Source organism: Phacochoerus africanus, chromosome 1 (genome assembly GCF_016906955.1).
Source record: "Phacochoerus africanus isolate WHEZ1 chromosome 1, ROS_Pafr_v1, whole genome shotgun sequence".
Classification (NCBI taxonomy): Eukaryota; Metazoa; Chordata; class Mammalia; order Artiodactyla; family Suidae; genus Phacochoerus; species Phacochoerus africanus.
Window position 1 is genome coordinate 3,604,340 of NC_062544.1, and position 22,813 is coordinate 3,627,152.

The following is a 22,813-nucleotide window of genomic DNA, read 5'->3' on the forward strand; positions in this document are numbered from 1 at the left end:
GGCCCTCATCCCCAGAGCTGCAAGTATTATCCGCTAAAAAGCCAAAGAGACTCTGCAGGTGTGAGGGAGGATCTTGAGACGGGAGGTTCTCCTGGATGGTCTTCAGGGATGCGATTGCCAGGGTTCCACTAGGAGGGAGACTGGACCACAGAAGAAGGCAGTGGTGAAGGCAGAATGCAGAGTGATTCGAAAAGGCTGGACTTACAGACTCCAGGGATGCCGCCACAAGCCAAGGAATGCCCACAGCCACCAGAAGCTGGAGAAGATAAGGGATGGACTTTCCTCCGGAGCCTCCAGAGCGGGCACAGCCCCGCCAACACCTTCAGTTCCTCCCCATGATGCCAAGTTCAGATGTCTGGCCTCCAGTTGACAAGACATTGGCCAGAAGAAATTAAAAGGTGAACATTATAATCATTAAAAAATAGAGTGGCATACGCAATGTCCTGAAGCATCACAAAGTTTGAGTCTAAAGCTTTACACATTTAGTCCAAAGATGCCTCTGAATCCCTTTTTCTGCATTGGTAGCTCTCCCAGCAGAAATGACCAGGTGAAGCGAGGAACCCCTTGACCCTTCGAATTCATTCCTTTGTGTTGGACACTAACCTGACCTTGATTCTATTCCAGGAGCTGCATGGATAGGGGTCAACAGAACAGTTAAACTTCCTTCCATTCTGGTAGGGGGACAGATTGTAAATTGCAAATTATAAACACACCCTGGCATGAACTGAATCATGTTCTCTCACATTCATAAGTCACCACGGCTATACAGAGAGAGCGTGTGGAGGAAAATGTACCCTCCTCCACTGCTGGTGGGAATGTAAGTTGGCACAACCACTAAGGAAAACAGTATGGAGGTTCCTCAGGAAACTAAATATAGAACCCAAAATCCCACTGCTGGGCATATATCCAGATAAAACACTCACTGAAAAAGATACATGCACCCCTATGTTCACTGCAGCCCCATTCACAATAGCCAAGACGTGGAAACAACCTAAATGTCCATCTACAGATGAAGGGATCAAGAAGATGTGGTACATATACACAGTGGAATACTACTCAGCCATAAAAAAGAGCAAAACAATGCCATTTGCAGCAACATGGCTAGAACTAGAGATTCTCACATTAAGTGAAGTCAGCCAGAAAGAAAAAGACGAGTACCATACGATGTCACTTATTTGTGGAATCTGAAAGACGGAACCGATGTCCTGTCTATGACATCAACAACAAAATCAACGGCGGCCTTTTGAATTTACAGGAAAGTACCGCATGAGTGAATACAGCCCTGTGTCAGAGCAGCACACATTTGTCTTCAAGGCAGGGTTGTTCTGCTTGGCTTTGTTTTTCTACGGATGCCCATGATTAGATTCCCAGATCTTATAAACTTCCTGGGGACCGAGGAGAGCACACACCTGGGGACTGGGGAGAGATCACAGCTGGAGAGGAGAGCGCAGTGTGCACCCGGGGACTGGGAAGAGTGGGCACCTGGAGAGGACTTGGGGGCTCTGAGCCCCTTCCCACACCCTGCCCTGTGCAGCTCTTCCGCGGTTCTGGCTCTTCCTGAGTTGCCTCCGGCTATGGTAACACGGCAGTCTGGTAAGTCTCTGAGCACTCTGAGTTCTGCGAGCAGCTCTAGCAAATAAGTTGAACCTGGGGAAGAGGTCATTGGAACTTCCAATCTGTAGCCATTGATCAGAATCACAGCTGGCAGCCTTGTGATTCACATTTAAGTGTGGAGGGAAGCAGTCTTGAAAGACGGATACCTTCACCCGTGGGATCTGACACTGTCTCTAGGTACGTAGTTCAGAATTGGGTTGAACTGCACGGCACCCAGCTGGTGTCAGAGAATTGCTTAGACCAGGTGGGAAAATCCCACACAGCAGAATTGGGAGCAGAATAATACACTCAACAGAATCTCAACAATGCCGTATTAGGTGACTGTTGTGGCCTAAATGTTGAACATGCAGCTTTTGCTAAAGGTTTACCCCCTTCCCTTAAAATCATGAGCGTTCTCATGATATCTTAGGAGCTACTCCTATGAAAGGATGCTTGTTACACAGGATGCCTCAGTGGCCAGGCCAGCTGTCAGGGCAACACCAACATGGCGGCTTCTAAGCACACGAATCCACAGTCCAGCAGTGGAGAAAAAGAACTAGAGACAGACCACATGCTGAGAGCGAGGGACATAGCACCGTGATGTCCTCTGACCACAGAGAATCCAATCCTTGCTTTATGTGGGTCGGTCTCAGCAGAATGGCAAATCATCAAACCACAAAGAAAGAAACTCAAACAAGAAGAAAGAGGAGACAAGAACCACAAACCCAACCAGAAACCAAGTATTATTACCAAAATGGCAATAAGTACATACCTACCAATAAACACTTTAAATGTTAATGGGCTAAATGCTACCATCAAAGACATAAGGTGGCTAATTAAATTAAAAAAAAAATACTAAGAACCATCTATACGCTGCCTATGGAAGACTCACGTCAGAGGTAAAGACACACACAGACTGAAACTGAGGGAGAGAAAAAGATATTCCATCTAAGTGAAAGCCATACTCATGTCAGACAAAGCAGACCTTAAACTAAGTCTACCACCAAGGACCAAGAAGGGCTTTGCGAAACGGCGAAGGGGTAACTACGAGAAGAGGACACACGTTCATTACATGACATCACCCAACACGGGGATACCTGAGCGGATAAAGGAAATACCAGAGTCCCGGTCGTGGCTCAGCAGTTAATGAATCTGACGAGCATCCACGAGGACACAGGCTCGATCCCTGGCCTCCCTCAGTGGATTAAAGATCCGACGTTGCCATGAGCTGTGGTGTAGGTCACAGCTGAGGCTCAGATCCTGTGCTGCTGTGGCTGTGGTGTAGGCCAGAAGCTACAGCTCCAACCTGACCCCTAGCCTGGGAATTTCCATATGCCATGGGTGTGGCCCTGAAAAGCAAAAGCAAAGAAAAAAAAAATGGAAATACCAACAGGCACAAGGGAAAAGTTGTGTGGTTTTTTTGTTTGTTTGTTTTTTCCTTTTTTTCTTTTTAGCACTGCACCCTCGGCATATGCAGGTTCCCAGGCTAGGGGTTGAATTAGAGCCGTGGCTGCCGGCCTGCACCACAGCCACAACAATGCAGGGTCTGAGCCACATCTGTGACCTATGCCATAGCTCACAGCAGCACCAGATCCTTAACCCCCTGAGCGGGCCAGGGATCAAACCCACAGCCTCATGGATACTAGTCAGGCTCTTTACCACTAAGCCACAACAGGAACCCAAGGGAGAAGTTGTTAACAATACGATAATAGTGGGGGACTTACCGCCCCACTTACATCAAGGGACAGATTACTTCCTCTAAGGGGCAGACCCTTAACGCTTCTCAGACGAGGCCCACGAGGATAAGAACTATCTGGGCGGATGTTACCATCCCGTGCCTGACACAGAGTTGGCCCAGAGGGGGCCCTGGACAGGTGCTTGTGGATGAATGTTGTGGAAAGTGGGCCACCTCTCATCCAAGGAGCGCAGCTTGGGAAATTCTGGTTCAAGTGCTTCCATTTCCAGACTGCGCATAGTGTGGCTGTGAGGAGGAAGCCGCACGCGACCACGAGCCGACCCTCCGTTAGATCCTAGATCTGCTGAGTGCCAGCTTTCTGGCACTTTCATCTTTCTGTGCCTGGGTTGCTTTTCTTTTTCTTTTCTTTTCTTTTTTTTTTTTTTTTTCCTTTTTAGGGCCGCATCTGCAGCATATGAAGGTTCCTAGTCTAGGGGTCAAATTGGAGCTGCAGTTGCTGGCCTACACCACAGCCACAGCAACGCGGGATCCAAGCCTCATCTGTGGCCTACACCACTGCTCACGGCAACGCCGGATCCTTAAGCCACTGACTGAGGCCAGGGATCGAACTGAGCGAGGCCAGCATCTTCATGAACACTAGTCGGATTTGTTTTCACCGCGCCCCAGTGGGAACTCCCTCTGTGCCTCGGTTTTTTCTGCGTATCAGACAGGACCCACCCAGGACCCTGGAAGCCTTGTGCGTGGTTTAAAGACCAAGGGGACTTTGTGATGCAAGGACTCGGTTCATCAGACTGAGAAGCCAGCCCACCAGGGGGTGATCAGGCAACTCCAAGATCATTGGTCTAGGAGGCTGTGCCCCCCTGAGGTCTCAGGGGTGAAAGGAGGCAAGGCCAAGGCCAGGGCCTTCAGCCCAATTTGAGGACAGGCTGGGACAAGCCGCCATGGGAACGCAACATTTTGTCAGTTGCTATTTTGACATGAAGCTTCCTCACCGGCTGCATCTAAACTTGGGTTTGAACCCTGTCGGTCTATCAAATGCTGAGACAATGAGTCTCTATGGACAGCCAGTGGTTTGGGCATTAGGGCGATATAGTCATGGGATCTTTAGACATGTTGGCGCTTGTTTCTTTCCATTTACTCAGGAAACTCTCATCTGTTGGGTGCTGAGGGTACTGAGACCGCTGCATGGAGCCAGGGCCAGGGCCCGCTTGCTCTCCACGGACACAGCAAAATGGTCCTCTTTGAAAAACACAATAAAATTCCCAGGAAATGACGGCGGATTCTGAAGAGTTGTTGGGTTGGCTGGTCATGGATGCACCGGGAGGTCCCACGCAGTCCATTAAAAGCCACGCCTCAGAATCAAGAGCAGAGAGAGGCAACGTTTCATGGTTCCGAATCACTCGGCCGTGCATTTGCCGTTGCTGGCACCTACAGATTTCAACACACGTAGAGAATGATTTTATGCACACTGGCTCTCAGAGAAACCAGGGGGCATAGGAAGGATAGCATGCCTCTCCCTCTTCTGCGGGTAAGATGCAGCCCCGGGGAGTGAAGTGGCCTGTCCCGGGGACTGACTGGTCAAGGGCAGGAAGATGCGTTTGGCCCCCTGACTCCAGGTCCAGGCTCGTTTCGAGGGCTGCCTGCTCGGGGCCTCTTACCGAAAGATGCCGTGAGCCTGGAATGCGCAACACGCAGCTTCAATAAGCATTGAACCTCGATGTCTCCTCCTTTCGGGTTCTCTCTCGAAGACACAGACACACAGACATGTGCACTCAAACAACAACAACAGCTGCTATAAACATAAAATAAGGTCTTCTTGGAGTTCCTGTCCTGGCGAAGTGGAAACAACTCTGACAGGCATCCACGAGGACGCAGGTTCGATCCCTGGCCTTGCTCAGTGGGTTAAGGATCCGGTGTTGCCATGAGCTGTGGTGTAGGTTGCAGACACGGCTCAGATCCTGCATTGCTGTGGCTGTGGCGTAGGCCAGCGGCTACAGCTCTGATTCGACCCCTAGGCTGGGAAACTCCTTATGCCACGGGTATAGCCCTAAAATGCCAAAAAAAAAAAAAAACCCAAACAGAAAACGAAGTCTTTTTTTTTCTTTTTTTTCGGTCTTTTTGCCTTTTCTAGGGCCACTCCCTCAGCATATGGAGTTTCCCACTGATCGAGGCCAGGGAGCGAACCTGCAACCTCACGGTTCCAAGTCGGATTCATTAACCACTGAGCCACGATGGGAACTCCAAAACAAAGTCTTCTTTTTTTTTTCTTTTCATTTTTTTTATTACTCAAATGAATTTATCACATTTGTAGCAAAGTCTTCTTAAAAAAGAATTTCTACCACTATTTATAATAGCCAAGACATGGAAGCAATCTAAATGTCCATCAACAGAAAGTTGGATAAATAAGATGTGACATATATAAAAATATATAACATATATAATTACATATATATTCTATATATAAAGGAATATTACTCAGCCATACAAAAGAATGAAATAATGCCACTTAGAGCAAAATGTTTGCACCTAGAGGGAGTTCCCATTGTGGCAAAATGTAAATGAATCCAACTAGGAACCATGAGGTTTCAGTTCGATCCCTGGCCCTGCTTAGTGGGTTAAGGATCCAGTGTTGCTGTGAGCTGTGATATAGGTTGCAGACGCGGCTCGGATCTGGCATTGCTGTGGCTGTGGTGTAGGCCAGTAGCTACAGCTCTGATTAGACCCCTAGCCTGGGAACCACACACATTTAGGGTGTGGCCCTAAAAGGACAAAAGACCAAAAAAAAAAAATGTTTGGACCTAGACATTATCGTACAAAGTGAAGTAAATCAGCCAGAGAAAGGCAAACATTATATGATTTCACTTATATGTGCAATCTAAAAATAATGGTACAAACGAGCTTATTTACAAAACAGAAACGGACTCACAGGGGAGGGATGGGGGTGTTAGGACTGGCAACTGCACACCGCTGTATATGGAAGAGATAGAGGGTCAAGGGCACCTGCCGTGGAGCCCAGGGAATTCCACTGCATAGTCTGTGATGACCTGTATGGGAATGGACGTGTGTGTGTGGATAACTGAGTCACGTTGATGTACAGCAGAAATTAACACAACATGGCAAATCAACAGTTTTGCAATACGATTAAAAAAAATCGCTGCCCAGACATCTTAATTGTGTTACTGAGATGTGAATGTGATAAAGTATGGATGCAGACTCCACAGTTCATGCAATAGAAAAACGAGAGCTGGGGTCTTCTTTCCTTGCAGACATGTTCATTGGTTCTCAGTTAGGAAAAGGACTCCTTGGAGAACCTTCGATGTGAAATTCCCATTTGTTTGGAGCGGTGCTGAGCCATCATTCACAGCTGCCTTCCCCCTGGGATGCCCTCTTTCCAGCAGAGCCAGGCTCTCCGTCGCCCACACAAAGGACACCTGCCAAAAATGAAGCCGACTTCACTTTCTCCCCAGGGAAAGGATCACATACCCGCCCTCGGTCGATGGGAAAGTACTGAGGGGAAAAGAGAAAGGAAGGGGAGAGGGCAGATCTGCCCGCATCTCACCGGCTGGAAATAACCACTATTAACCTTTGTGTAGCTTTCCTTCCAGACTCTTAAAAAGTATTTAAAAAGGATTTGCGAAAACAACTTTGTGGGTGTTAAGACTCCTACTCCGTTCAAAAGATAAACGTGCGTGGAGTTCCCTGGTCGCTCAGCAGGCTGAGGATCAGGCTTTGTCCCTGCAGCATCTCTGGTCACTGCTGTGGCTCGGGTTTGATCCCTGACCCGGGAACTTCCACATGCTGCAGGTGCAGCCAAAAAAATAAAATAAAATGAAATAGAAATAAAATAAAATAAAAATGTGCAGAATGGGTCTTGAATATACAGAATGTGCCGATTAAAGAGTGAAGGGGCCGCTGGCTCCAGGGAGGCATTCTCCTTCAGGACGTGTCGGTGGAGGGCTTGGGAGCCGTAATGGACCAGGAGCTGCTGCCTTCAGTCTAACCCAGCTACCTGCTCTGCCCACTGGGTTTCCATGTGTGCTCCTGTTTTGAAGTAGAACGGCTTGAAATGCTACCTCCTGCTTCTGTAATGGACAAGATCATCCCTTCTTGTGTTGCTTTCACGGTGTAACTACCCTTTTCTAGTCCAACTTATTTCCACTCCAGGGACACCCCTGGCAAGTTCTTGAGCTGGGTCTCAAGGTCAACACCTGACAGCATAAGAGAGAGAGAGACTCCCAGTTTCCTAGTCACTGAATGTTGTGAATTTCAGCTATTCTCACGCGTGCTGATGAGCGTCTCGGTGAGTGTACAGCAGATGGGAAATTCACACAACTCAGATTTTCAAAAAATACACGGGGGCCTCATAATTTCTTTACAGATGCACCGAAATCCTTCGAGGGCCTGTCATACTGATGATGACAGAGAAAACGGGGGCCGGGGGGAGGAGGGTGTCCGTGGCTGGAGGGCTGATGGCCTGACGGTGTCCGGTCAGAGCCACCCACATGGGAATGCCTTGGTGTCTCACCTGGGTTTACCTGGCGCTTCCTTGCTGTCTGATGATGCTGAGCTCTCATCTATGTACTTCATCACCACCCCTCATCTTCTTTTCACTTCATTGGCAGATTTTTACTGCGTTGTTTTCTTATTTTTGAGTTTTGATATTTGATATAGGAAATCTTTATCAGATGCGAGTTTTGCAAATATTTTCCCTCTGTCTGTGGCCTGTCTTTTCATCCTCATAGTAACCTTCACACAGCAGGACTTTTGCCATTTTGGAAGCAAATTACTCAAAAGTTCATTTTGTGAGAATCGTGCTTTTGGTGATGTGTCTAAGAGGTCTTTGCCTATTCCAAGATCACAGGTATTTTCTCTTTATTTTCTTCTAGAAGTTTTAGCAGACTGGTTTTTCTATTTGAGTCCACTGTGATCCACTCTGAGATACTTTTCATGTAAGCTGTGAGGTTCATTTTTTGGCCTATGGATGTCCAGTGGTTCCAGCCCTGCTTGTTCAAAAATGCTTACTGTTTTCACAGGACATGTTACAGCTACAGAGCCCTGCACAGGGGGGTTAAGTGAGTATCTTCATTTAATCATCAAGACAATCCTGCGAGCAAGGGGCAGGGTGACCCTCCATCTCTGTCTCTGATAGGCAGGGAACCCAAGGCAGAGAGAGTAGGCGTGTGTGCCCAGGGTCGCCCAAGCAGTGGAAGGTAGAGCTGGGTCCTGGGTGGTGCCCGACGGACCCGGGTCCAGGCCTTGCCGTTGGCCAGGGGAGGAGTGGGTCGGCCTAAGGCAGGATCTTGGGCTTTCCAGCAAAAGACCCACCCCCTTGGGCTCCAAGGCTCCTGCACAGCTGGGGAGAGCTTATCTGTTAACACCTCACTATGGGTCCAATCACGACTCAAAGTTTCAACTGATCTTTCAGCTACCCGCCCCCACCCCTGGTCCCTAAGATCCGCTCCGGGGCACTCTTCCTCCACCCACAGGGCGCTCAGGATTTGCCAGCAGGATGAGCCACCGGGCCAACCAAAGATTCAATGAAGAAAAGGGCTTGATTGCTTCAGACCCAAAGAGAGACCGCCTCCTCTGGGGCCAAGGCTTTGCTTTCAAAAGACGGGAAACGGGATCCCACCCGGTATAAACATCTTAATGAAAAAGCCAAGGGGCTTGTTCTTTGCTGCGTTTGGGGGCTCCCTTTATCCTATTCTAAATATTGGTTTTGGACAGTGCGCTAAAGCCCATCTGATCTTATCCTCTGTGCAACCAGGACCGTCCCAATGACCTTACACCTCTTCAAAGTTTTCAGTAAATAAACGCAATCTGGCACCGCTGTCCTCCGGGGAGTGGCAGTGCCCTGAAAGCGTCTCATCAATCAAAGCATGGCGAAACCCAGACTTCAGAACGATTGCGTCATTGCGCGTTTCTCACATTTCTTTGTTTATGAACATCACGGACCCAGCCCTTTAACAATTATGTTTCAATTTCGATTACTCGAGAGAAATGCTTGGCCAGGGAAGCCCAGAAGTATGCGAGCCTTCTCGTTCTAGACCTTTGACTCACTGCAATGAACTATAGCTGGTCACAAACCACTAATATTTTGCCTTATTGGATTCAATTGTGCATTGAATATCAGACTTAGCCCATAGACGGATGTGTTCTTTTTTCTTGCAAAAGTTGTTTCATCCATTTGCTACAGTTTGGTTGTAATGTTGGTGGCCTTTGTTCAGCCAGTCCGTCCGTTTGCTCTGTGGTTGGTCTCTATTCTGACGGCATCCATCACAGCAGTGTCACGTGTGTAACTGTCTCAGATGCCAACACCCTCAATAGCAACTGACTCTTCTGTGGCCAATCTGACTGCAGCGCACAGGGGCATGGGCAGCCCCTGGTAGCCCATGGCAGGCCCCGATTACAAGGCGGTCCCCCACACCCCGCTGAATGAGACATCACCAGTGATTTGGGCCAGACACGCACCTTCTTTCCAGATTGGGCTCCAACCCAAGACTCCAACTCTCAAGAAGCGCTGTGTTCGGGAGCTCCCGCTGTGGCTCAGGGGGTTACCAATCAGACTAGCACCGATGAGGACGTGGGTTCAATCCCTGGCCCCGCTCAGTGAGTTAGGGATCTGGCATTGCCGTGAGCTGTGGTGTAGATCGCAGACGCGGCTTGGCTCCAGTCTTGCTGTGGTTGCGGCTGTGGCTGTGGCCGGCAGCTCTGATTTGACCCCTAGTCTGGGAACATCCATAGGCCTCCCCCGCAAACTATTTTCTGTCCCCCACCTCCCCCAGAGACCACAAGCCTCACTCGTATGTCTTTGCTTTTTTTGACGGTTTCACTCCTTGGGTGTGCAGTCCTCATCTTAAGTCTCAAAGAAAGAAATGAAATTAGCCAGGATTGAAAGAATGTAGACAAAGCAGAAATAAATATAAGTAGATTTTGTTTAAAAAAAAGAAGAAGCTCTGTTCCGACAAGCTGCTTGGGTACCCCGCCTCAGTCCCTGGAGCTGCTAGAACAAATCCCCATAGACCGGGTGGCTTAAAGAGCAAACAGGAATTTCTCATGATTCTGGAGGCTGGAAGTCCAGGATCAACGCGAGCATGCTGGCATTCTGTCCCGGTTTACAGCGGGCTGACTTCTTGCTGCAACCTCCCTGGTCACCGAGGGAGCCAGCTCCTCTCCTTTAACGGGCACCAACCCCATTAGAGGGGCCCCGCCCTCATGATCTCATCCAGCGCGAGTGTGAACTGAAGTCTGGCACTTGCCCTCGGCCTCTACGTGGATTAAATCATGAGCCACTGCAGCTGCCGACCCGCAGCCCCCCTGAGGGGAGCTCGGGGTGGAGACCAGGAGCGGGGCCCTCTGTGCGCTGGGAAAACTGGAAGCACAGGTCTTCGGATAGATAGTTTTAGGAGATTTTATGAGCCCATTTCTTGCATCTCCTCATATCTAGAAAAACACTAAAATCCTTCATGGTGATGTCTGCTCCTCGTGACTCGCAGTGACCTTCAGGACACCAGCAGTGACCTTCTATAAAATGCACGCATGGCTGCAGCACCTCCCCTTCGCCTTTATCCTACGTGCCCTAGCATCCCCCTCGCCTCCTCAGGGCGGTGACTCAGGGCTCCCTGAGATGCCCTCTCCTGGGCTCAAGTCCAAATTTTGCCCCAAAGAAAACGGAACGCTCAGCTTTCAGGCTGTGCATTTTTTTAAGTTGATACAAATGACCTCCCAAAGCTCCCACCTCCAAGCACCATACGAGGGGGAGCAGGGCTTCCACGTGCGCATTAGGGGTCACACACGTGCCCCCCATCACACCCCCGCTTCCGCAGCAGTCCTGACGGCCTCATCCATAGGCGCAGTCCCAGCTTTAAATGCTCTCCAAGGTTCTCCGCATTCCCCTAACTCGATTTCCTCTCTCGCTCTAGGAAAATGAATTGGTGCTGACCTCAGAGAAGAGAGGAGGTCGAGATGAAGGCAGCAAGCAGTCTCAGGCTACGTGATTCTCGGCACTCTTCCCACAGCAGACGGAGGACCCAGCCTGGGACCCGCAGGAAATAAATCGGTGCGTCCCCTCTGGAGGAGGATGGTGCGTGGACAGGCGGGTGATGACCGCAGCCTCCAGAGCGGATACTGCTGGCAGGTCAATTTTATTTTGTCAATGGCCAAAACTGGGGGGGGGGGGAGTGAAGGCCACAGGGGTTTAAATTACTTAACTCTCAGAAATTCGAGGCCCCCAATTATATTTCACTTTTCTGTGACAATCATTTCTCCAAATTCCACAAACATTCCTGTTAATGATGAATTAAAATTCAGTGTTACTGAACGTTGGAGAATATGCCATTTCTTACTCAGACATCATAAATTATTTGTAAAGTCTCTAAAACTAGATGTGCATTTAAAAAAATGAAAAGCCCGGGAGTTCCCGTCGTGGCTCAGCGGAGACGCATTTGACTAGTATCCATGAGGACACAGGTTCCATCCCTGGCCTCACTCAGTGGGTTAAGGATCCGGCGTTGCCGTGAGCTGTGGTGTGGGTTGCAGAGGTGGCTCTGCTCTGGCGTTGCTGTGGCTGTGGTGTAGGCTGGTGGCTACAGCTCCGATTCAACCCCTAGCCTGGGAACCTCCATGTGCCACAGGTGCAGCCCTTAAAAAAAAAAAAGAAAAAAGCAAACCCCAATTCTTCAACCATGAAATAGGAATCATAGTTATGAATGTACTTACCTATGTTTGTGTGTATCCTCTAAGAAAAAACTTATGAGCATAATATTTAATATTTAACTCTTTCTAGAAGACAAAACACAATCATTCACCTTGTGGGTCAAGCCCATAGACATGAGACATTTACCTTCAGAAAGATGCAATTTTTGCTAACTTTGTCATCCCCTGGGAGTGCCAACCAGAGGGAGCTTTTGATCTTCTCTCAAGCTGAGGCCATAAATATTAATGGACAAAAAGGATAGTGTTTTTGAGAACCTGAAAACCCTACTCAGTGAAATTCTTTAAAATGTAAACAGCCTCCGGCGATGACACGGCGGCTCACTTCTGAGAATAGTTTCATACCTAAAAGCAAAGTCCCAAATATGCAAACGCAGAGCACAGCGTCACCCAGGAGGCACTAAGAGGCTTCTTGCTTTGCTGCAGGTCAGAAAGACACAGGTGGGGGCGAGGGGGGGGGAGGTACAGAAGGCACTGAATCACGGAGGGGGCAGCCCTGTGCCACTGGCATGGCTGAAGGCTCCCTGCAGGCACCAGGTCTGTGTAAAGACAGAGAGAGATGGCCTGGAACAGGCATCGAGACTTTGTACTCTAGTCAAGAACACTTTGCTTATCCTGACTAATGCACTGATTTCTTTTAAGTCGTGTCGAGATGAAATGCCCGGTCTCTGATGTTCCGAGGAGAAAATAAAGGAAGGAAAAACCATGAAATGAGTACTTCAGATTCTTGATGTTTGGCAATGCCTTTTAAAAAACTTCCCATTGTGCCACAGTGGAAACAAATCCGACTAGTGTCCGTGAGGATGTGGGTTCGATCCCTGGCCTCGCTCAGTGGGTTAAGGATCTGGCATTGCCGTGAGCTGTGGTGCAGTTTGCAGATGCGGCTTGGATCCTGTGTTGCTGTGGCTGTGGTGTAGACCAGCAGCTGCAGCTCTGGTTTGACCCCTAGCCTGGGAACCTCCATATGCTGCGGGTGCGGTCCTAAAAAGACAAAAAATAATAATAATTATAATAGGTGGGAGAAACCTTTGTCACGGTACATTTCAAGTATATTCTCCACTCTTTCCTTACACAGATACGTTTGTTCTGTGAGTACTTAAACTTCCAGAAGACAAACGAGGCCAATATGCTATCCATGCGTCTCAGGTCTTTGATGCTGCTCTTGCAGGCCACAGGCTCAGAGACAAAAGACCTGCCTTCCTCACAGTTCTGGAGGCTGGAAATCCAAGGTCACGTGCCAGTAGACTCCATGTCAGCTATACACACACACTCTTCTTCTCATATTCTCTTCCATCATGGTCGGCCTGAAGGGATTGGATGCAGGTCTCTGTGCTGTGCTGTAGTGTCGCAAGGCCTCGGCGCTTACATGTAGAATCTAAACTATGGCACCAATGAGTCTATATCTACACAAACTGTTATGGCATTCTTTCTCTTACAAAGGGCGCCTGAAATTGTAAATCTGGATGCCCCCTTCCCCCCAAACCTGGACCAACCCCTGTTAGGCACTAAGTTATAACTTTCAAGCGGATTCCTTTGGAAGATTGTTTTGTACAGAACAAGATGCTAAAGCAACGGGGAGGGGGGCCAGGATGGAGGGAAGGAGGCAGAAGTTGGGGCCCTGAAGGGCACATTTGGGGCCTGGGAGAGGGGCCTGTTTGTGGGCACATGTGGTAAAAAGAGGTGGGCAGAGAAAGCAAAGCAAGGAGGAGGGGAGGACAGAGGAAGGGCTGGGAAGCCCCCCAACTCACCGCAAGGATGACCAGTCCTCCCTCCCCAAGTACCTGCACTGGGGGATGGGGAGAAGCCTGGCTTTGAAATGGTACAGCCACACCCCCAAATCCACAGTAGACAGAGGTATGGGCAGAGCAGAGAGATGGTTGCAGATGGAAGCGGGTGGGGGCGCTCGGTTTGGGAACATTTTAAGTGCACCTATTTAGTTTCAGACAACAAAGAAAATCAAGCCTGCTTTGCCAGGCTTCAGTATTTTATAGTGGGCTGATACCACGGCACCAAGAGCCCTAAATCTCTAAATTTTGTATGTTCTTTTTTCTCTCTATTTTTAAGACTGCACCTGTGGCATACGGAAGTTCCCAGGCTGAGGGTTGAATTGGAGCTGCAGCTGCCAGCCTACACCACAGCCACAGCAACGTGGGATCCAAGCCACATCTGCGACCTACACCGCAGCTCACCGCAATGTCAGATCCTTAATCCACGGAGGGAGGCCGGGAATCAAACCCACATCCTCATGGATCCTAGTCGGGTTCTTAAGCTGCTGAGCCACAACAAAATCTCCCTAAATTTCATATATTCTTGCCAACGGACCCCTGCTTTGGTGAGTCTGTCTTGCTGAAAGCACCCCTTCCGCAGGGGCTGGGTCGCATTCTGCAGGATGCGAAGGGAAGAGGGGCCTGAGGGACCCGCAGAGGGGTCTCTCCCCGAGGGTGGGACCGCTGTGCACCTTTCCGAGTCAGGCTCAGGACCAGTCGTCCCATTTGACGGAGGATCACCTGCGGAAGAAGGACTCGCCAGACAACGACCACCCCTTGCCCCAAATCTTTGTATGTGTGAACAGAATGTCCAGGTTTAGAAGTTTAAAACTTAACTGCCTTAAAGGAATAGTTCCTGTAGGTTTGGCCAAATAAAGGAATAAATATGTGAGCAGATTCCGAAAGTGAAACGCAATAGCAAGAAAAGAAGTGAAAGGCTTTTTCTAATCTAAGCCGGAGAAATATGAGGTGTTTGTTGGGATGTGTTGGCTTCTCTGAACTTTGAACACAGAGGCTCAGAGCCTGGGAAAGTGAGACCCCAGAGGCCCCGGTCGTCCCACCCCTGTTGACATCTGGCTTTTCTGCCTCCACTAGGTTTTTCCGTCCGTGCAGGAACCAAAGCGCCTCCAGGGACACCAGACGCGTTTGGCAAACAGAACTGGCCGGGCACAGTCTGGTTCATCTAAGTTGCTCTCTATCTGCCCGGAAACATCAGGATACATGTCGGCGTCCAGGATGTTCACCTGGCAAACGGCAGCAGAGGCGGGAGAGGCATCCCAAGGCACCGATGGAAGGCAGGGATGCAGGATGCCAGCCAGGGAGGCGGGTCTGCACGCCCTGCTCGCACCACACCCATCGGGGACAGATGCAGACCCCAGGACTCCTGGGGATGAGAGGTCCCCTGCTAGAGGGATGTGGTTGGGAATTTGAACTCAGAGAGACGCGTCAAAGGAGCTCAGCAAATGTGAAGCCACCGAGGCTGGCGGTTTCTGTGTCTCTGACTTTATATTATAAAATGACGAGTAACCACATGCCAAGGGAATGGGGACCTGCCTTCGTTTTGGTGTCCGGGGGTTGCTTCTGCTCTGAAACCACCATTTTATGTAATGGTCTCAAATGATGGTCGTTTGCCATAATAAAAGAAAAAAAATCTTTCAATCTTCTTTAAATTAAAAAAAAAAGATTAAAATGACTGACTTCATTGCATTCCCCTTATATAAGCATGAGGTTGACACTAGTGAGGTTTTACCCTAAAAGAATGCATAATTTACATTTGCTCCACCTACAAGGCGAGTGATTTATTTAAAGATGGTGACAAATAGAGCTGCGTGAAGGTTCAGAAGCGCTCGTTACCGGAAAATAGATTCAGGACTTGTTTCTGGCTTTACTTTTCTTAAGTTCTTTCTGGAACTTATAAATTTATAATAGTAATTGATGTTATGCTACTGCATAATTATAATAATTTACAATAAACTGGCATTCTCTAGTTCATTAACTAGTTTCATCTGCAAAATGGGTTCATAGGTTAAATAGCTGCTTGGTTCTTGGAGAAAACTAAGGCATCACCATTCTTTGGCCTCATGAAACTATTTCCCATTTTTGGCAGAAGTGAGTTTGAGTCAGGGTTTTTGTGCCCACTGCAAACAAAATTGTTTTATCTGACATACTAGTGTAGGAGGAGAACATTGCTGGATGGTGCCTCTGACCAGTCACATTTTCTTGCTGGCCCCTTCTACACCCTCCTTTGTTGTTGTTGTTTTGTTTGTTTTTTGTCTTTTTGTCTTTTCTGGGGCCACACTCGCGGTACATGGAGGTTCCCAGTCTAGGGGTCTCATCGGTGCTGTAGCCACCAGTCTACACCACAGCCACAGCAATGCCAGATCCGAACCGCATCTGTGACCTACACCACAGCTCATGGCAACACCAGATCCTTAACCCATGGAGCGAGGCCAGGGATCAAACCTGCAACCTCATGGTTCCTGGTTGGATTCGTTTCAGCTGCACCACAACGGAACGCCTCTACACCCCCCTTAAATGCTGCCTGAGGAGGTCTCCGTTTCCAAGGTGACGTGGGTGAGTGACAAGGCTCTACCTCAGAGCCGAGCTTGGGACTTAATCTCGCTCTGCCTCATCTCTGTCTCTGCCGCAGGAGCAAGGCCTGCGTGGCCCCGGGAGGAAGGAGGGGCTTGGGAGCCCCTGGCCCTCTGGGGTCTCCTTCAGCTCGAATTGGCCTAAGTGTTTCTCTGATCTTCCCAGTTTCTTGGCCAGGCTTCAGCTTTCCTGTCACCCAGGGCTCGGTCCTTCATCCCTCTGTCCCCCACTCTCTGCGTCTGTTCCCAAAGGTTGGTTTCTTGTCACAGAAGGCATTCAGAAACGCGACGGAAAATGAGAAAGAAGAGGGAGCATTTATTTAAGTGAGAAATACACCCCTTAAGGAGAGGTGGGCAGAGGGGAGCAGCTGCCCGGCTTTTTCTGGGAGTGGGTTACCCAGGGCATCGGATTGTAGGGGCGGGATATTCGCTGAGAAGGCGGGGTTTGGGGGTCGGCTTCCTTGGTTTTCATCCCAGCTCACCTTCCGGAGGGAGGAGAGATTTTTGTCCTCGTTTGGTTTGGGGAAGTGTCGTGGCCTCAGTGTGTGATGACTATCTGTAGAGCTAATTTTATTATAATTTGATTATAATGAGGGCATAATGAGCAACAGATTACATTTGGACCTTGGAGACGGGACCTGGGCCCCTTTCCACCTCTTTGTTGCCTGCAGGGCACTTATCATCCTAAAATGCGTTGTTTCCCTTTCGTCTGGAGGTTCCGGGTTACTTGGTTCACGCATGGATCCCGTTTGTATGAGGCTGGGTTTGCTGCCATCTGGCCCCGTGGCCCCTTCTCTCCTCCTGCCTCACTCTCTGCCTGCAGCTCTAACAGTTTTGGCCCCAGAGTCAGAGGTGAGTAAGGCTGCTTAGCCTGAGCCCTGGGCATACGGGCACTGCCAGGCTGCCTGGCCTGGGGCAGGCCCTCCCCTCCCCTCAGTGACTAGGGTCTCAGCCCCTCCACACTGGGGCCAGGCTGGTCCTGAGCCAGCCTCCCCCCCTCCCTCAGGGGTGGCCCCACCAATCAAGTCCCTGCTCCTGTGGCCACAGCCACCAAGGCTCCTCAGGCACCAGCCAGGCCTGGCCGCAGGGCACAGCTGTAGGGCACAGCCCGGCCTCCTGGGGCCACCCTCTGGGAAGTGACAGGTTTCAAGGCACAATGTGGCCACTTCCTGAGCTCCCACATAGCCCGCTGAGGCCACTGAGGCTCGACATCAAGTAAAAAGTGGTCCAGACTTGGTATGGAGAGGCTTTACTGAAGGGGATTTGAAACTAACAGCCCTGATGGCCTGAACCCAGCCAGAACACAGGCTGGGTCATGAACCCACATGCCGGGACTCGGGCCCGACCTAAAGCCTGACTGGGACCTAAACCCACGGTTTTATTTTTTATTTTTTATTTTTTTTGTCTCTTGTCTTTTTGTTGTTGTTGTTGCTATTTCTTGGGCCGCTCCCACGGCATATGGAGGTTCCCAGGCTAGGGGTCGAATCGGAGCTGTAGCCACAGCCTACGCCAGAGCCACAGCAACGCGGGATCCGAGCCGCGTCTGCAACCTACACCACGGCTCACGGCAACGCTGGATCCTTAACCCGCTGAGCAAGGGCAGGGACCGAACCCGCAACCTCATGGTTCCTAGTCGGATTCGTTAACCACTGCGCCACGACAGGAACTCCCATAAACCCACAGTTTTAAATTAGAATCCCTCACCCTGTGTCTGGACTCACTGAGGCTCAGGTTCTTTGTGCCTCTGGGCAGAAGGAATTCAATGAGAGACAAAGTGATAGGCAAGAAATGGATTTATTAGGATAGGATGCTTGTGAGACATGCCAGCAGGCAGGCATGGAGGCTCTGCCCAGGATCCGATGGGCCGCAGTTTTATCCTCCAAGGGGCATGGGGGTTAGAAAAGCCCGCCTCTTCCTTTCTGGGAGCTGTAGCTCCTCCTTGGTATCCGGTAAGATGTGTGTTCAAATCAGCTGCAGGGCGGTCCTCAAACCCCTGCCCTTGGTCTGAACCTGAATGCAGGCCTCACCCCATTTCCCACCCGACGACCTGAGGCAGTTCTCGCGCCTCCACTAGTCAAGCCAGCCTGCCTTGTGCCGATGGCTTTCTTGAGCAGGTGTTAACTCACAGTCATCTCCCAAAGTCCCCTGGGTTTCCCTCTCTGTCTGTGATCCGACACTGGGACTCCCACAACCCCCTGTGCCAACTCCATCCCTGTCAGATTCCTGCAGGAGAAAGAGGGCCCCTTGCAGGTGGGGTTCCCACGAGTCAGGTCTGCAGGCTTCCTGAGAGTCAGGGAGAAGCTTCTCCGGTGGAGGAGGCACCTGACGTGGCAAAGTGGGAGGAAAAGGGGCCTGAAGGGACATGTGTCACAGAAGGAGGCATCTCTGGGGCAGGAGCAACCTGAACCTTCTGCCTGGAGCCAGAGATGCCCCTGAGTGGGTGGTAGATATGGGCTGCGGACATGCGAGCAAAGGGCTTCCCCTTTCTCCTGAGCAGCCCCGCACCCACGTGAGGCCTGGGAGGGGACCACGGTGTCACGTTCCAGGTTTGGTGGCTGATCTCCAGGGACTGCAAAAGCAGCCTCCATTCAAAAACCAGAAAACTTTTCTCTATGTGAGTTCAAAGAATGGCCTTAGACGAGACACAGGTGGCTGCAGGAAGCCTGTGAGGGGAGGCCTGGGGACTTGGGCTGGGGCCTCCCCCACAGACCACAGAATTAGGGTCCCAGGAAAGGGACCCCAGGACCTGCGTTCCTTTCTGCAACACCCATGTGTTGGACTCCTTGGCATGGGTCCTGGGGCTGGTGTATTTTACAGGAAAAGAACATGCCACGCAGAGGGGATAGTTTGAAAAAAAAGACAGAGCTAGAACTTAGTATTCAGAAGTGAGAGAATATTCTGCAGACCAGAGTCAGCTTGAAGGGACAATTCCTGTTGAAGAGCGGAGGGTCCCTGGAAGAATCAGGCAGGGCCCCCCACCCCCCATCTGAAGCCAAGAGTGGGGCCTTCCTCCCCCAGACAGCAAAAGCCCCCCACATGGCTTTAAAAAATGTACCACCTGGGAGTTGAGGGTTGAGTTTTCTTTGGGGCAAAATTAGGACTTAAGCCCCGGAGACAGCACCTCGGGGAGCCCTGAGAAACGGCTCCCAGGCAGTGAGGGACGGACCAGGATTCATAGGCGTTTTTGCAACCCAGGGCAGGAAGCAGGAACAGAAGAGGCCTGGGCTCCCTGAAATCCTTCCTCTGATATGCGCCTCTGCCATCAGGGCCAGGATGCTGAGTTTTCACAGCCTGCAGGACTCAGCGGCTCTCGCCCTTGGAGGTGACCGCATTCACGGGTGACCGTGACTTTCTTCGTTTTAGCTGTAACTGCGGACCAGGCAGCTGGAGTTCAGATAGCTCTGAAATGCTGCCCCAAAGAGGAAAGGGGGGATATCAGGGTGTGATACAGAGGAGAGGGCGGGGCCTGCAGCCAGACGCACATTTCGCAAAATGTGTTGCTGATGGTTACCGCTAGTCGCAAGGAGCAGGCATCGCTGTTTTTCTAGACATGAGGAGATGCAAGAATTGGGCACATAAAATCTTGTCCTAAAAAAATAATCTGACTGTCTGAAGCCCTGTTCGGCGCGTTTTCCCGGAGCCCCGAGTGCCTCCCTCCTGATGTCCGCCCCAAGCACCACGCGGGGGAGCGGCGGATCTGCAGCTGCCCGCCGCTCATGGTTTAATCCGTAGAGACGTGGATGGAAAGCGCTGGCAAATGCAGACTCTAGTTCACAGGTTCAACTGAGGGCTACTGCTTCGGGTTTATTTTATGTTGTTAACTTTAGTTTTGGCAAAACTCACATAGCATTCACCACACTACTTATTTTCAAGCATGCGATTCCGTGGCATTCAGTGCATGTACCATATTTCATCTGAATTATATAATAACTTGTTTTATTTGTAACTCAACTCTTAAATCTGGACATGAGCCCAGTGCTTGACTTTATACTCAGATCTGAAAGGAGTTGCTAATTCCACCTGGTTGTGCTTAGAAACTTCTCTCTGCAAGGAGGTCTTGCAAGAGAAGAAATGACTTTTCATATCATGTGTATGTGCTTTATCCCTCTGAGCCAACTTCTTTATAAGTCAGTACGTCAATGAGGATATGAACAAGATGGCTCTATGTATGATATCTATGCAAGGTATAGATATGAATAAGATTATTATATATATATCTATCCATAGTATAGCTATTAATAAGATTATTATATAAAATACATGTGGGTTTTTTTTGGTCTTTTTTAGGGCTGCACCCACGGCATATGGAGGTTTCCAGGTTAGGGGTCTAATCGGATCTGCTGCCGCCGGGCTACCCCAGAGCCACAGCAACACCACATCTGTGCCGCATCTGTGACCTACACCACAGCTCACGACAACGCCGGATCCTTGACCCACTGAGCGAGGCCAGGCATTGAACCTGCAACCCCATGGCTCCTAGTAGGATTCATTTCCGCTGCGGCCCGACGGGAACTCCTAAAATACATGCACTTTGATACATATATAATGTATATCATATATTGTAATAATGTATACATATATACATATATGTATTATATATTATAGATTTTAATAAGATTATTACACTTACTAGATGTGTTATAATACATATACATCACAGGTATTATATATTATAGATTTTAATAAGATTATTATTATCTAATACATGTATTATAATACATACATATATACAACAATCTTACATTGTACATACATCTTTAATATTTTTTTAAAAATCGTTTTTATTTTTATGGCGGAACCCTGGGCATATGGAATTCCCTGGGCTAGGGATTGAATCCAATCCACAGCTGTGGTAACGCCTGATCCTTTACCCCACTGCCCCAGGCCTGAGCTCACACCCATACCTCGACAGAGACCCGAGCTGCTGCAATCAGATTCTTAACCCATTGCACCACCGCAGGAACTCTAGTGATTCACTATTTTTATAGATTATTCCCCATTTACAGTATTGCAGAATCGTGGCTCCATTTCCCCGGGCTCTTCAGTACATCCTAGTGGCTTGCGCTCTTAATCTGCTGCCCTGTCTTGCTGCCCCTTCCCTCTCCCCACTTCTAACCACCAGTTTGTTTCTCACAGCTTCTGATCTCTGACCTTGACTTTGGTTTACTGAGGGCTTGCTAAGCCTTTTCGGACGTCTGCCCTCAAGTTCCATGGAAACAAGTGTCTGCTGATGGGTGATGATGGCTGAGACGAGTCTTGAGCCCTTGGCTCTGAGCTTCTGAAGCTTGCGTCTCCCCTGTCCCACCGCACCAGGCTTTGCTGTCCTTATCTCGTTCCTGCTGGCCACAACTCTGGGGGGAAAGTGGGGCCTCTGCAGAAAGACCAGGAGCTGTAAAAAAAATCCCAGTTCTCCAGTGGCCCCAGCTTCCCAAAGGGCGAGGCTGATGAAAGGAAGCGCACCCCTATGCTTATGAGCCCCCGTTTCCAACCCCCCTCCCAAGGTGGGGTCTCCAGGGGAGCACCCCACTCCAGGCCAGGACCCAAGGCTCTCCCAGACACCTGGGTGCACCCGGGAATGCTCAGACTATTCCTCTCGGACCAAGGTGTGGCCTCAGCCCTGAGCCCAGCACCCTGCCTCTCCAGCACCGCCCGCCCATCTCGGGGGGTGGGGAGGGGCAAGGGGTCCAGGGGCACCCGAGGGCTGGTCTCTGTCCCCTGGCCCTTCAGCAGGATGTCCGACGTGTTCCGTGAGTCCTCCTCCTGTGAGGAACCCATAAAGAATGGATTCTGTCGAGTTCCCACTGTGGTTCAGAGGGTTAAGAACCAGACTAGTATCTATGAGGATGTGGGTTTGATTCCTGGCCTCGCTCCGTAGGTTAAGGGTCCGGCATTGCTGTGAGCTGTGGTGTAGGTCGCAGACGTGTCTCGGATCTGGCGTTGCTATGGCTGTGGTGTAGGCTGGCAGCTGCAGCTTCAATTCAGCCCCTAACCTGGGAACCTCCATATGCTGCAGGGACGGCCCTAAAATGGATTCTGCAGGTCATTTTGCAGCAAAGTTGAGAAACCTTTAGAATTGGAGAAGCCCAGTTCAATGTAATTTTTAATAAACAAATAAGAAAAAAAGAAATAGAAAATGAGAGGTCTTCTGATCAGAGTCCCTGGATTTACAATAAGTCAATAATGTGACTTCATCTCCCCAAGTTTACAGGGGCTGATTGAACAGGGCTTAAAACCTTGCTCCTTGGGCAAGTGACATGCCACTGGAGTAAAAATGGGGCCATGAAATGTAGCCCCGTGGCTCCCACACCGTAGTGATCAAGGAATTGCCCAAGGGCTTTGCTGAAACACACCCGGAGCTCTGATTTCCCAGATCTGCTGGTTTGCATTTCTCAGATTCCTGGGTGGTGCTGACTGATGCTCCTGGGCTGGGGTCTCACCACTTTGCAAACCACTGA